Raw genomic sequence first — 14,376 nt, 5'->3', positions numbered from 1 at the left:
CAAAAGGGGCCCGAGAACAAACGAGTGGAATCCCAGCACCTGAGGAACGCCCTAGGTGGTCTGAGCTCAGGCTGAGGATCCTTCACGCCAACCATACGCCCGTGGCCCTGATACCGTTTGGCCCCAACACGGGAGTAACCACGGACCTGTCTGTGTGCACTTCCCGGGCTAAGAGCAGTGCCTGTCAGTCTGAACTGGCTGGCGGCTTCCTCGGAACAACTCTGCGTAGTTTCCCGAGGCCCTAGACGGCACTTGGAGTCCATTCCGTGTGGGGAGTGCATGCCAGACGTCCTTATACATCCTCCCTTGCCCGGAATCACGAGACTGATGACCTGGGAAGAAGGGCCTGATGCCGGTCAGCGCTCTCCTCCCTGGGCAGCCTGTACTGAACAGCCAGGGGAATCCCCGCCCCTGGCTCAGGAGGGTCCACGACAGCCGTGTTGTAGAAGTGGGATCCCAAGAGGAGAGCCTTAGACCAAGGAAATCGTAGCACCCAAAACTCGCAATCTTATTAGGTACTGAATTAAGACCAACATTGCTAGTGAAGGAAAGCCAACTCAAACCAGTTTCTGCAGACTGGGAATGATTGGGTCACATAACCACAAAGTCCAGGGGGATTGGTAGCACCGGGCACAGCAGGATTCAAGGCTTCATCCTCCTCATTTGACTCTGCTCTTTGTGTGTGTGTGACATCAAAACTCCTTTCAGCAGGTAGTTTCAAAATTTCTCTTTCTAATTCTAGAGAGAATGGATCTGATTGGCTCTGGTGATCAAGACCAGGCCTGTTGGGCAGAGCTTCCTCTTTCTTGCCTCTCCTGGCGGCCAGGTAGCCTATTAATTAATGACCACGTGATCATACTTTGCTCAAAGATCACCCCTAGAGAGCAGAAGGGATCATGAGGAAGGCAATCTCAGCTACTGGTTTATTTGAGGGATATCCTGGTTGGGTTTTGCAAGTATCTCGCTTTGAACATGTCAGAGCAGCTCCTCTTGACAGCAGCTGTCAGAAAGTGGGTTGAAACTGTTTTTGATTGGTTGGGCAGGGGGACCAGGGCAGATGACTTTCACTTTGTATCATAAACCTTTTGGGCTATATAATGGTTAATCTTTTGCATATGTTACTTTGGTGGTAAAAAAGTAGAAAACAGGAACACCTGGGTGGCTCAGTTGGTTGGGCGTCTGCCTTCAGCTCAGGTCATGATCCCAGGGTCCTGCTCTGCCTGCTGCTCCCCCTGCTTGTGCTCTCTCTTTAAAAAAAAAAAAAAAAATAGAAAACACAGGGTGCCTGGGTGGCTCTGACGACTGAACATCCAGCTCTTGATTTCAGCTCAGTTGGTGATCTCAGAGTTGTGAGATCTAGCCCTGCATCCTGCCTCAAGCTGAGCAAGGAGCCTGCTTGGGATTCTCTCCCTTCTCCTTCTGCCTCTCCGCCCCCACCCCGCTCACATGCACGTGCATGTACACTCTCTCTCTCTTAAAAAAAAAAAATTAGAAAATACTACTGATGGAGGGGCGCCTGGGTGGCTCAGTGGGTTAAGCCGCTGCCTTCGGCTCAGGTCATGATCTCAGGGTCCTGGGATCGAGTCCCGCATCGGGCTCTCTGCTCAGCAGGGAGCCTGCTTCCCTCTCTCTCTCTCTCTGCCTGCCTCTCTGCCTACTTGTGATTTCTCTCTGTCAAATAAATAAATAAAATCTTTAAAAAAAAAATACTACTGATGGATTAACTTGAGTTTATATTCATAAACTTGAGTTTATATTCAACAATCCTTTTGCTCATGGCACTGTGTTAGCAGGTGAAATAAGGGAAAGTCCTGAGCCCTGACACCATGGAGCATCGTGACCCCACTGGGTGCTCGCCTCCGGACTCTCACAGGAGAGGGAAGTAAACCACCTTGCGTAAGCCACACTTATTTGGGAATTCCTGTCATTCCTGCCCTTTGGGTGTTAGACCCATTTCTGGAAAGCCCCCAAGGATGGATAAGTGTCCTCTTGTCTGTTCTTCAGATACCCCACACTTTTTCATTTCTTAGCATTTACTACATTTTTGTGTAACTTGACCGTTCATTCCCCCTGGACAGTGACTTCCAGAAGGACAGGCAGAAACTATTTTATACACCATTTTCTGCAAATGCTAGAAATTCCTAAAACAATGACACTAACCACTTGTGAAGGGGACAGACACAATGATTCCACCCAGAGTATCGAGGGGAAATGACACACGGCTGGCTGCATACTTTCCGCATCAAATGGGACTTTGCCAAGTCATCTGGGTTTGCGGTGTGGGCCCTTCTGAATAACCAAAGATGGAAAATTAGGGCAAAGGAGGGAGGGAGGGAGGAAAAGGTGGCAGGAAATTCAAGTCATCCGAAGCAGGTGGCACCAGAAAAGGGTGCTCTTCCTACTGTGTTTCCCCCATTTTTCCACTCCTGGCTCTTTTCAGCTGCCCGTGGCTCTAGCCTTTGGTCCTGGTGTCCTATCACTGGCACTTCTGTCCCCTATATCGTGCCTCAGTTATCCCCCACTTCATTCATATTTCAGAATCAGCCTGACAGACGCAAAAGACACACACACACACACAGAGCGAGAGAGAGAGAGCAAAGAAGACAGCTCCTTCTTCTTCTCTCATTTTTTTCACCCCCATACATTCACTGCTAAGAACTGCAGACAGAAAGGTGCACAGACACCATCTCCAGCCTCAGGGAAGTCACATTCTTGGCTGGAATTTGAGAGGACACAGGAGCTCTCTGTTCCCCCAAATATCTCAGCAAAGTTGAAATAGTCATTGTTTCCTCTCTAACCTCTTCTACAAAGTGATTGTTTGGTTGGTTGGTTGGTTGGTTGGTTGGTTGGTTAGTTCCTCAGCACTGGATCTTGTTATGCCCATTTATTGGTTGGAGAAGTCATGTCAGAGGAAGTGAGGAGAGCTGGACAGGTCAGAGTCCAGGTGTAACAAAGAAGATATTTGAGAAGCTGAGGTCTTGGGGAGTGAGGGATTGGGAACTGGATGGAAAAGCAGTTTTTAAAAGAAGTTTCACTGTGTGGTACACATGACCCCCACTTCGGTCTTCAAAAGATCTTCAGTGAAGACTGCATGTTATTTTTTTTCTGGACTTGCATGTCAGGTTGGTCTGGCTGGTTTCCCACTGGGTGCCCACCCCCCACACCACCTCTGCACTCAGCACTTCTGCCTGCACGAGCCAGAAGGTAATTGTGCCACTGAGGCAGGGGCTGGTAGCTGCCAACAAAGTTATCCACTCTCTGGCTTTCCTTTAAAATTAGAGTATATTTTATTTCATAGCAATGTGCCCAGTAGCTAAAAAAACAAAAACAAAACCAAAAACAAAACAAAACACCTGCGTTTCCCAAACTCCTTCGTTGTTGATTATGACTGGGTAACTAGGGGCGCCTGGATGCCTCAGCTGATTAAGCATCTGACTCTTGATCTCAACTCAGGTCTTGATCTCAGGATCGAGAGTTCAAGCACTGTGTTGGGATCCCACTGGGCGTGGAAACTGCTAAAATAAATAAATAGATAGATAGATAGATAAATAAGTGACTTTGTGATATAAGCAGAAGGATTGAGAAGAGTTACTTGGAAGTCTGCTTTAAAGGAGCTGAGTCAGCTGAGAGGTGACTCCTCTTGCCTTCCCCACCTTCTCAACTGTTGCTTCAATTTCAGATGTGATGCCTGGAACTCCTGCAGCTATATTGGACCATGAGGTGACATAGTGGAAACCGTTCAGGCTCTGGATGGCCTACCCCCAGACTGGTTTAGGAGGGAGAGGGAAAAAAATCCAGTTTTATCTTGACATGGTCACTTTAAATCTTTTGTAATGAGTGCCCAAACTGAAACCTGATATGGGTATGGTTAATATGGCACTGCTTTATCATTATTTGGTTGGGTTTGATAAACGAATATATATTTTACGGATTTATTTCCTTTATTATTTTATTAAATTTGCACAGAAACTACACACACACATACACACACAGAGACACACATACTCTCTTCTGTCAACGCAAAATTGCAATTATACACATACATGCTTTTTTAAAGTATGGTTTGGGATTCTTTTTTTTCTTTTCATTTTTTGCCCTCGGTTTCCCTACTTATTAACAGCCCAGTATATGTCCTCTCATATAATCTCATCCAAATCTGAATCTGCTGGCAGAAGAAGGCTGAGGGGCAGGGTGGGGAGAAGCCAACAAATGTGTAGGCACGTGAATGAAGGTGGAGACCATAATGGCTTGTCATAAATATTCCAGATGGATCGCACTTCCCCACCCCCCTCCAGCCCCCGCCCCAGGTTTGCAAGACTGGTGGAATCTGCTTTGGCCACTGCAATGTGCACTGAGGTTACTGTAGGTCACTTCCAGGTAGACACCTTCACAAACCAGAGTCCAGTTTGGCGCCCATCCCCTTCTCTTGCACCAAGAGGGCACATCCATCAGCTTTTCTCCCTGAGTGACTGTGATGAGCAAGGCCCCCTGCTAACCTATGTCAGATGTGAGGGAGCAATAAATCTTAGTTGTGTTGACCCATTGAGATCTGGGGGTTGTACGTCCTCACAGTGTAACAGCTTATCTGCATTGAACTAGGAGAGCATAGCAGGGGATGTTAATTGTCTCCTTTTTTCTTCAGTAATCAAACCCCTAGTCTAGGGCCACCCAGCTAAAGAGTACATTTCCTAGCCTCTCCTTCACCTCAAAGTACTCCTGTGATTTCATTAGAGCCAATGAGATATGAGTGGAAATCATATTTACAACTTCTGGCTATGTCCGTTAGGAAATGGGGTACATCCTGCTTCCCCTTCTCTACTTCCAGCTGGCTGGAATGCAGATGCAATGACAAGAGCTGAAGCAGCCACACGAGACCAAGAGACAAATATCCCATATTGAAGATATCAAAGCACCAAGAAAGAATTTGGGTCCCCATCACAAGGGAGCCACTGGAGTATTACATGAGAGAGAAATGAAATTGTATTTTATTTAAGCCTTGGTTATTTAGGCCTTGCTTACAGAAGGTGAGCCTGTAACCTACTACCCAACCCATGTGCTAGCCTGTTTTGACAATTAGACTATGGAGAATAAAAATCATATCTCGTGGGGCAGCTGGGTGGCTCAGAGTTTGTTAAGTTTCTGACTTTTGGTTTGGGCCCAGATCATGATCTTGTGAACATGAGATCAAGTCCTGCAGCAGGCTCCACGCTGAGCATGGAGTCTGCTTCAGAATCTCTGGTCTTCCCCCTCCCCCTCTGTTCCACCCCCCACTAGCTCGCACTCTCTTTCTCTCCCTTTCAAATGAATAAATAAAATCTTTTAACAACCAAATGTCTTTCCATGGACTTAGGAATGAGTCAAATGAGATTCCTGCCCTCCGGAGCATGTGGTCTAACAGGGGTTTCAGAAAATCAAGCACGCGCAAAGCTATATGGCAGAGAACACTTCAGGGTGTTCTAGGAAGATATAGGAGGGAAACCTTCTTTTTTTTAAAGATTTTATATATTTATTTGATAGAGATTACAAGTAGTCAGAGAGGCAGGCAGGGAGAGAGGAGGAAGCAGGATCCCTGCTGAGCAGACAGCCTGATGTGGGGCTCAACCCCAAAACCCTGAGACATGACCTGAGCCAAAGGCAGAGGCTTTAACCCACTGAACCACCCAGGTGCACCTAGGAGGAAAACCTAAATGGGCCGAGGTCTCGGTCCATCAGCTGCCTGAAGAAGAAGACGACCATCTTAGGTCTTTTCAGGTCAGTCTCCCCAGAAATAGCCCAAAAGATGAGGTTTCATGTCGAAGAAATTTATTTCAAAGTTGCTCTTGGAGAAACCATTGAGGGGCAGGGGAAACAGGACGGGGAAGGGACCAAGCACAGTCTGGCCGTGACTCTGCACAAATCCTACGGATGGAAGCTCCCAGCTGCTCCTGCAGGGAACGAGGGAAGTCTGGCCTCGAAAAGGCCCAGCCCCAGGCAGGGGAGCTGGGCTCTCTCCTCTGAGAGCTGCGCCTCCGGCCATTATAATCCCTCTTCCCAAGGCAGGTCACAGGCGCTGCTAGAAACAAAAGCAGCACCAAAGCCAGGAGAAATGCCTCCTCGGATAACGTGGGTGTGTCCTGCACCCCCTCCGCTCTCGCCAGCATTGAGAATCCCACCAAGGCTAAGAGCCTCTTCTAGTTTTGAGAGTGAACCCTTCTGCTGAACTAGGGGGGAGCCCTCAGCTGGACCAGGAGCACCTAGCACTCCGGCATTAAATGCCCCCACACGCCCCCACAGTCACACACACACAAACACAGGCGTGTGCGCACACATTTACACACTTTCACACGCATGCATACACACACATGCCAGTTTTTTTTTAAAGCAAGAAGGAGGGTGTGATGTGATTGCCGGTGATGTGGTCAGCAAGACAGGCCAGGCTCGGTCTCCAGCTTGGGCCCCCAACCTTTAAGCCTTGGTGTCCCACCGCAGCTCCCCACACTTTTATCCTCACCGGCCTTGGGATGGGCCATGATAAGGGCCCGGGCAAACACAGCTCCCCAGGCCCAAGGGCCAGTTGGCGTCAGAATGAAAGGACAACCTCTCCTGCAGGCAGCCGACCCTAGGCAGACCCCCCTAAAGTAGGGTGAGACAGCTTCCGGCCGGAGACCCACAAGGCAACCCATTCATCCCAGGCTGGACACACCCCCAGAACCAACATCACACAGCTAGGGAGAAGCCCACTCCGGCCTCGGACATGGGCCTCACCATGCCTCGGAGCTCCAGTAAGTTTTGCCACTCAGTGGTCTCAGTCTGGGGTGAGATCTGGCTATTCGGGTAAGTTTTGGCTATTTCGGGTAAGATCTGGCTATTCGGGTAAGTTTTGGCTATTTCGGGTAAGATCTGGCTATTTCCAGAAAGTTTTGCCACTCAGTGGTCTCAGTCTGGGGTGACCTTGGCTGAGTCCTTGCTGTTCTCTGGGTCCTGATTTCTCATCTATAAAGCCAGAGATAAAACCAGATGGCCCCTCAATCATAACATTGCACTAAGTGACAGCTCCCTCTTAACCCCTGAATCCCGAACAGGCTTCCCACCCAGAGCTGTCTAACATGTATGAATTAAGGTCCAAAATACTTTATGCGATAGTCACAGAGCACCTACCAAGGGGGGTAAGCATCCTACACATATTAACGCATGAGGTTCTGTTAGTATTCCCTATTTAAAGACAGTGACAGGCACCTGACTCGGTAGAGCAAGGGACTCTTGATCTCAGGGTCCTGAGTTTGAGCCCCACGGTGGGCCTAGAGCCTACTTAAATAAATAAATAATAACAAAGTAAAGATGGTGAATGGGAGGCAGAGAGAGAAAGGAAGTAACTTGTCCAAGTTTGCACAACGAGTCAAGGCCAAGCTAGGATGCAGACGCAGTCCATCTGGCTCCCCACTGTGTTCCACGCTGCTCCCTCTCCTTTTGTAAGCAATGTTACATACTTTCATTTCCTTAACTCAAGCTCAATCTTTCCTCCCTTCCTGGCCACAGAATCCAGTGACATTTGCAGACTATGGTGGGCTCAGGAACAAACGGAGGTGGGGTCCAGACAACATGGGGGTTACCCGAATAGCCAGAGCTCCCCCAGCTACGGAGGGTGACATGCCCATGCCCTCTGTCTCTGGGCAAGTCACACAGGTGCCCCCCACCAAGTCCAGCCCTCAGGGGTCCCACCAGCTTCTCTGAAAGCCACATGCTCAGCACCCACCTACGCCAATCACTGCCCCTCCCTGCAGAGCTGAGCGGGAGGAGAAGCAGCCTTGGCTGTGCATGGAAGCCACCAGCCCCCGTGGTCCCCAGAGAGGGCTTCCCCCTTCTTCCCATCCTGGCACCCGCTTCTGTGCCCACCTGCCCGCCGGTGGGTGCTCTCCTGTGACTTCACTTCCCAAGCCCGGGCTGGGGCAGGAGCTTTCTGCAGAGTGGTTCTACACCACGGCAAAGCTGTCATTCCTTCTCTCCCGCTGCTGTGAGAACAGGAAGGAAATTAACATTTCCAAATATTACACACAGGCTCCTTTCTGTGGAAAGTGCTTGGCAAATAGTTTAAGTAAGGAGGAGAAGTTGATAACAGAAGGTGTTACAAAATGCAAGTTAAATCTGTCCTCTCGCAGTCTGAACTTGGTCCTTTTCCACTGGGAAAATTCACCAAAGAGTAGGTCTAGTCCCTTGTTTTGGAGAAAACCTTTTAGATTTGAGGTTGTCCTTCCACTTCACAGAAATCTTGATTTTCCAGGGTCAGCAGCCCCCCCCCCCGGGACGTCTGTGCCTTCTGCCTCTTCCCCGGCACCCCTCCCTCTCCCCCCGTCTCCCACAGCCTGTCCACACCCTCCCCCACCCATTTCCACAGCCGCCAGGCTCTGTCTTGCGCACTCCCTTCCTCCTAAGCTCTTTCTTCTCTTGCAGGCCCGTCCTGGTCCATTCTCCTTCACTCTCCGCGGTCAGGCATCTCACTCGTCTACTCAGCGCTCCCCAACACGGGGGGTAAATCCCACACTCTTGAACATAGCATTCAAGGCCCACCCATGACCTGGTCTCTGTCCTCCTTTCCTGAGTTATCCCTTGTGTCATTAGGGCTGACCTCCTGGGGTTTTCCTGTCTTCATTCTAAACGCATGCTGGTCCCTTGAAATTCAGTGTCCCTTGAAATTCCATGGTCCCTTGAAATTCAATGTGGCCATGTGACTTGTTCAGACCAATGAAATTCAAGCAGTAGCCAACACCTATCACTTCTGGCAAGGGCTGTGATGGCAGTGTGCGAGCTGGCACCTGCCCTCTCCCACCCTACCCCCCCCCCATGGCAACTGGTGGCACTTGTAGGTGGTGAAGTCTCCATCTTTCTGTGTCCCCAAGTGGTAGCACCTCCCATCACAGCCCCCCATGACCTGTAATGGACACACAGGAAGACCAAGAAAGAAACATTTTTTTAAAGTAGGGGTGTTGGGCGCCTGGGTGGCTCAGTGGGTTAAGCCGCTGCCTTCTGCTCAGGTCATGATCTCAGGGTCCTGGGATCGAGGCCCGCATCGGGCTCTCTGCTCAGCGGGGAGCCTGCTTCCTCCTCTCTCTCTGCCTGCCTCTCTGCCTGGTTGTGATCTCTCTATGTCAAATAAATAAATAAAATCTTAAAAAAAAAAAAAAAAGTAGGGGTGTTGCTAGTTGCTGCTCGTTCTGACTGATCTAATGTGTTCCTTGGGCCTATGACCTTTCCTAATCCCACCTTTCCTGGCTACTGACCATCCCTTGGGTTCCCTGGGATGCCCAGGCTGCCCTCTTTGACTGACATTCTCTGCTCCCCATGCCGACTCAGCCAAATCCTCTCATCCACTGGGACTCAGTGCAGTCGCCACCTCTGCCAGGAAGGCTTCCTAACTTTCCGCCCAGGGCACCTGAAGGGAAGGAAAAATTCTTCTCTACCCCCGTGGTCTGCCTCGTGGCAGGACTAAGAATTCAGTTTACATGAGACAGACTAATAGGAGAAAATAAAAACCAAAAGATTTATTATATGCACACAGAGGCCAAATAATGAAATCGAGAGCCAAAGAAATGACCAAGACAGGCAGTTTCTCTACGTTTTAGGGAAAGAGAAAATAAATCTGGGAGGAATTGACGGGACAAAGAAAACTTAACTTTGAGAGCTTTGCTTAGGAATTCTAAACAGGGGGCACCTGGGTGGTTCAGTCCTTAGCGTCTGCCTTTGGCTCAGGTTGTGCATCTCAGGGTCCTGGGATCAAGCCCCACATCGGGCTCTCTACTCAGCGGGAAGCCTGCTTCTCCCTCTCTCTCTGCCCCTCCTCGTGTTCCTCTCTTGCTCTCTCTCTCTCTGTCAAATAAATAAATAAAATCTTTAGGGGGAAAAAAGGAATTCTAACCAGAATTTGGGCTGGGGTAAATTAGTAAAAAGTAACAAGGGTCACTAATACAGCATTCTTGGATCTAAATTTCCCACCTCCGGGGACAAGGCTCTCTTTAGCTCCTAGTACAGGGCAGGTACCTTTTACCTTTCACCAGGAAGAGTTATTTTCTGCTTTCACAGGGTCAGGGGAGGGTGTGAAAGCCCTTCTTACACAGACTGTCTCTTAAGTAACTTTTATTTAAAATAATATGCTGGGGGGGCATCTGGGTGGCTCAGTGGGTTAAGCCTCTGCCTTCAGCTCAGGTCATGATCTCAGGGTCCTGGGATAGAGCCCCACATTGCATTGGGCTCTCTGCTCAGCGGGGATTATGTTTCCCCCTCTCTCTCTACCTGCCTCTCTGCCTACTTCTGATCTCTGTCTGTCAAATAAACAAATAAAACCTTAAAAAAAATAAAATAATATTCCGGGGTACCTGGGTGGCTCAGTAGGTTAAGCTTCCAACTCTTGATTTCAGCTCAGGTTGTGATCTCAGGGTAGTGAGATCGAGCCCTTCATCAGGCTCTGTGCTCAACATGGAGTCTCTTTGAGGTTCCCTGCCCCTCCCTGCTGGCTCTCCCATGCATGCTCTCACCTCTAAAAATGAAGTGAAGGGAACACCTGGGCGGCTCAGTGGGGTAAGCCACTGCCTTCGGCTCAGGTCATGATCTCAGTGTCCTGGGATAGAGCCCGGCATTGGGCTCTCTGCTCAGCGGGGAGCCTGCTTCCCTCTCTTTCTCTGCTTGCCTCTCTGCCTACTTGTGATCTCTGTCAAATAAATAAAATCTTTTAAAAAAGTAAAAATTTTTAAAAAATGAAGTGAAGAAGAGTCTCTAACATATCTAATAATTATGTCCTCCGTCTCCCATCCCCCGCCCCCCGCTGTTGGTCCCCCACATCGTTTTCTGACCGATCCCTCCCCCACACTGGGCCCAGCACTCTGGCAGCAGAGCAGTCAAGAGCATGAAATTTGCAGTCAGGCCGACCTGGGTTCAAACCACAACTCTACTACTCGCTGTTTCTCCTCGAGGGAGTACTTGACGCCCCAAGCCTCAGTTTCCCCATTTGTAAATTGGGGACAATCTCGACCTCATAGGGCGTCCATGGAAAGCACCTGGGAGAACATATGCAGGATCTCTGGGGCTCTTTGATGGAATCAGGCTCTGGGCCTGGGAGACTGGAGGGGCCTCGGAAGCCCTCGCTGAGGAGGAGGCAGTGGAGATGACCCCTGAGAGGAGCAGAAGGAGCCAGCCAGGCCAAGGGCTGGGCGAAGAACATTCCAAACAAGGGAAGTGCAATTACAAAACCCCAAACTAACCAAATCCCATAAATGGCCACTTTTCTGCCTCCCGTCTTCCTCCCACACCTGGACAACCCACTGCCCGCCCGGGGACATCTAGGCCACGCGTCACCCAGCATGACCCCGTCACGCACTCCACTTGCAAGTCAGCAGCACTGAGCCATCCCTTTCCTCCCCAGAACCTCTGGGGCTGCTGCAGACCGAGGCGGGAAAATCAGGGCCGTACTGCCAAGTTGGCTCGGGGCCCGGGGTTGCGTGGATAAGCTGGCTATCGCGGGGGACCCGGGAGACGTCATTGCCACCAGCAAAGACTGAGTCTCTCGGTTTGCTTGTCTTCCTGGGCGGAACCTCCCTCGCACCGATAGGGCCAAGAGGAAAGTAAATGCTTCGGTCTAATCTTGCCCTGTGTGATCACAGGGTCACCACAGGTGGCCGCTCCCTGGGCAGAATCCGGTTTCTCCATCCCTTCTCCAAAGGCAGCCACAGGACATCAGGATCAGCACCCGACCCTGAGGCCTGCAGGCTGGAACTCAACTCATAAGCCGTTGGGACCAATGTAATGCCCAGCCTGTCCTTACGGGTCTGCCCTTTTTCACATTCCAGACCCACACAGCACAGCCCCCGTAGAGCGGGAGCAGTGCCATCCCCCATCGGGGCCCTCAAAGCTCCAAGGTCTTTCCCGAACATCAGACAAGTCCCTTGAACACAGGCTTGTCGGAGCCTCCTGACTGGGCCACCTGGTCCCTGAAGAGCGAAACAGACATTGCGTCGAAGTTGCAGAAGGCTGAGCAGAAATGGTTCATTGCTCCAAATTCAGGCCGGTGCCGTGCAATCCGTCAGGGGCGGTGTTGCCTGCACGAGGAGGGGGGCCGCGGGGCCACAGAGGGGGCATGAGTCAGATGCTGTAAACGCTGCCTTCTGGTGCCACTCCAGACTGGACCCACTGTGCCTGGCACCTGGGAGAGCCAGCTCCCAGTGCCACTTTCATGCTGTCCGGAGAGCAGGGCTGGAGCCAGAAGCCGACCAGACTCAAGAAGGAAAGAAAAGGACCTCAGCCCTGCACCTGCGGGCCTCTGAGAGTTGCTCACGCAGGCTGGCAGCAGTGAGCCCTCTCTGAGCTGTCCCGGTTCAGCGCTCTCCCAGCCGGAGGGAGGACCAGATGCCTTGAGTCCCAGATGCCTTCACTAATTCACCTTGCAACCTTTTGGTAAGGGACACTGCCTGGCTTCCAGTTTCTTCCTCCCTAGAATGAGGGGACGGGACTTGTTCCAGGAAAGCAGCTGGTCCAGATGGCGTGCCAATGCTGGTGAGCACGACGAGCGGCTCAGGGTACAGGTGGCTCAGGACAGCGAGGCCCCATCCAGTGCTCAGACGCCTTAGCAGGGTCCGCCCTGCCCTGGGGGCAGCAGTGGTCAACCAGGTGCCACCACAAGCAGGAGGACCTCGGGGCCCCATCCTGCAGAACATTCTGCCCCTCGGAATCTGTGGGCTGAGATCAAGTAGTTAAAAGGCAGATAGAAGACTGTGGATTCTTCAGCAGAAACCTGGGTCAGGCTGATGAATCACCTCTCCTAAAGGAATAAATTCCAATAAAAGGATTCTGAGGACAAGATGCGACAGGATGGTCAGCTACCTCAGACAATATTTCAGATGTTTCGGGTCACCTGCCCTCTTGCTGTCCGGCTTGAGAGGATGCCGACAGCCAAGGAGCGACTGGAGAGTCACGGACGGTGGCCGTCCCTCTTCCCCGTGACTCAGTAGCAGGGAAGATGGCTCTTATCACCCCCATTCCAGCAGGGTGGGATGCCACCTCCAGCATTTACTGGGAGACCCATCAGGGACTGGACCCCTGATCAGTACATTCCTTCCCCAGGGCTTCTTCCACGTCCCAGTCCCTCCTGGGTCCTGCCCAAGCTGACCCCTCTCTGTTACCCCCTCCCCTCCTTCCTTTCCAAATCTCCCCCAACCCCTCACCTCAACCTCTCGGCCCCCTCCCTACCCAGGCCTTTCCCTCACCCTGAAGACGGCCCCAAAGAAGAGGGGCCCAGGGGCTTTAGGAAACAGCCCTGTTGGGTTTTTCCTAAAAATGGCATTCCTTCCACATCTAGGCGCCAGCGTGTCTCCTCATAGTCTCCAGCTGGATGGCCGAGCAGCCCCGGGTAGGAGGGACCGGGACAGTTCTCAGTGGAAGAGCTGGAGGGATGAGCCGTGAAGGCTCCCAGCGACTCAGTCAAGCGAGGTCCCATCCACGTCCGCTCTTCTTGGGCCCCTTGGGGTAACACTAAATGCAGAAATTTCAAAAGGCAAGATTGTCAAACTTTTGATTACATAAAATATTTCAAACGTAACAAAAGTAAGAAAAGGATAGTGTCGTGAACCCCACAATACCATCACTCGGCGTCAAGAATTACAACACTACTTCCTAGCCCAAGCCACCATAATGTAAGACCATACAGACAGGAGGCTGGAAATCCCAGATCAGGGCGCTGGCCAATTCCGTTCCTGGTGACAGCCGCCTTCTTAGCCTGCGGACAGCCCCCTTCTCACTGTGCCCTCACAGGGTGGGGGGATTGAGGAAAGCTCTCAGAGTTCTCTTCTTCAAAGGCACTAATGCCATCCCAAGGGCCCACTTTCATGGCCTCAGCTAAACCCAACTTCACCCCAAACAGCCCACCGCCAAATACCATGGTATTGGGAGTTAGGCTTCAATGTATGAATCTGGAGGGCAGGGAGAGAGACACAACACAGTACAGAGCAATTACACAAATCTTTGTTTTATCTAGACCCTCATTTTTTTAAATGTTGTTATTCATTCACTTTTGGTGGTACATTTTAAGGCACAGATTACCATTTATTGTACATCTCTGAGAGGTAAGGATTTTTTAAATATACAAAATGTATGTAACCACCGTACACAAAGATAAACTCAAAATGGATAAAAGACCTCAATGTGAGACAGGAATCCATCAGAATCCTAGAGGAGAACATAGGCAGTAATCTCTTTGATATCAGCCACAGCAACTTCTTTCAAGATATGTCTCCAAAGGCAAAGGAAACAAAAGCAAAGATGAACTTTTGGGACTTCATCAAAATCAAAAGCTTCTGCACAGCAAAGGAAACAGTCAAGAAAACAAAGAGGCAACCCCCGGAATGGGAGAAGATATTT

This window comes from Mustela nigripes, chromosome 1 (assembly GCF_022355385.1).
Source record: "Mustela nigripes isolate SB6536 chromosome 1, MUSNIG.SB6536, whole genome shotgun sequence".
Taxonomy (NCBI): Eukaryota; Metazoa; Chordata; class Mammalia; order Carnivora; family Mustelidae; genus Mustela; species Mustela nigripes.
This window is presented reverse-complemented; position numbering follows the sequence as displayed.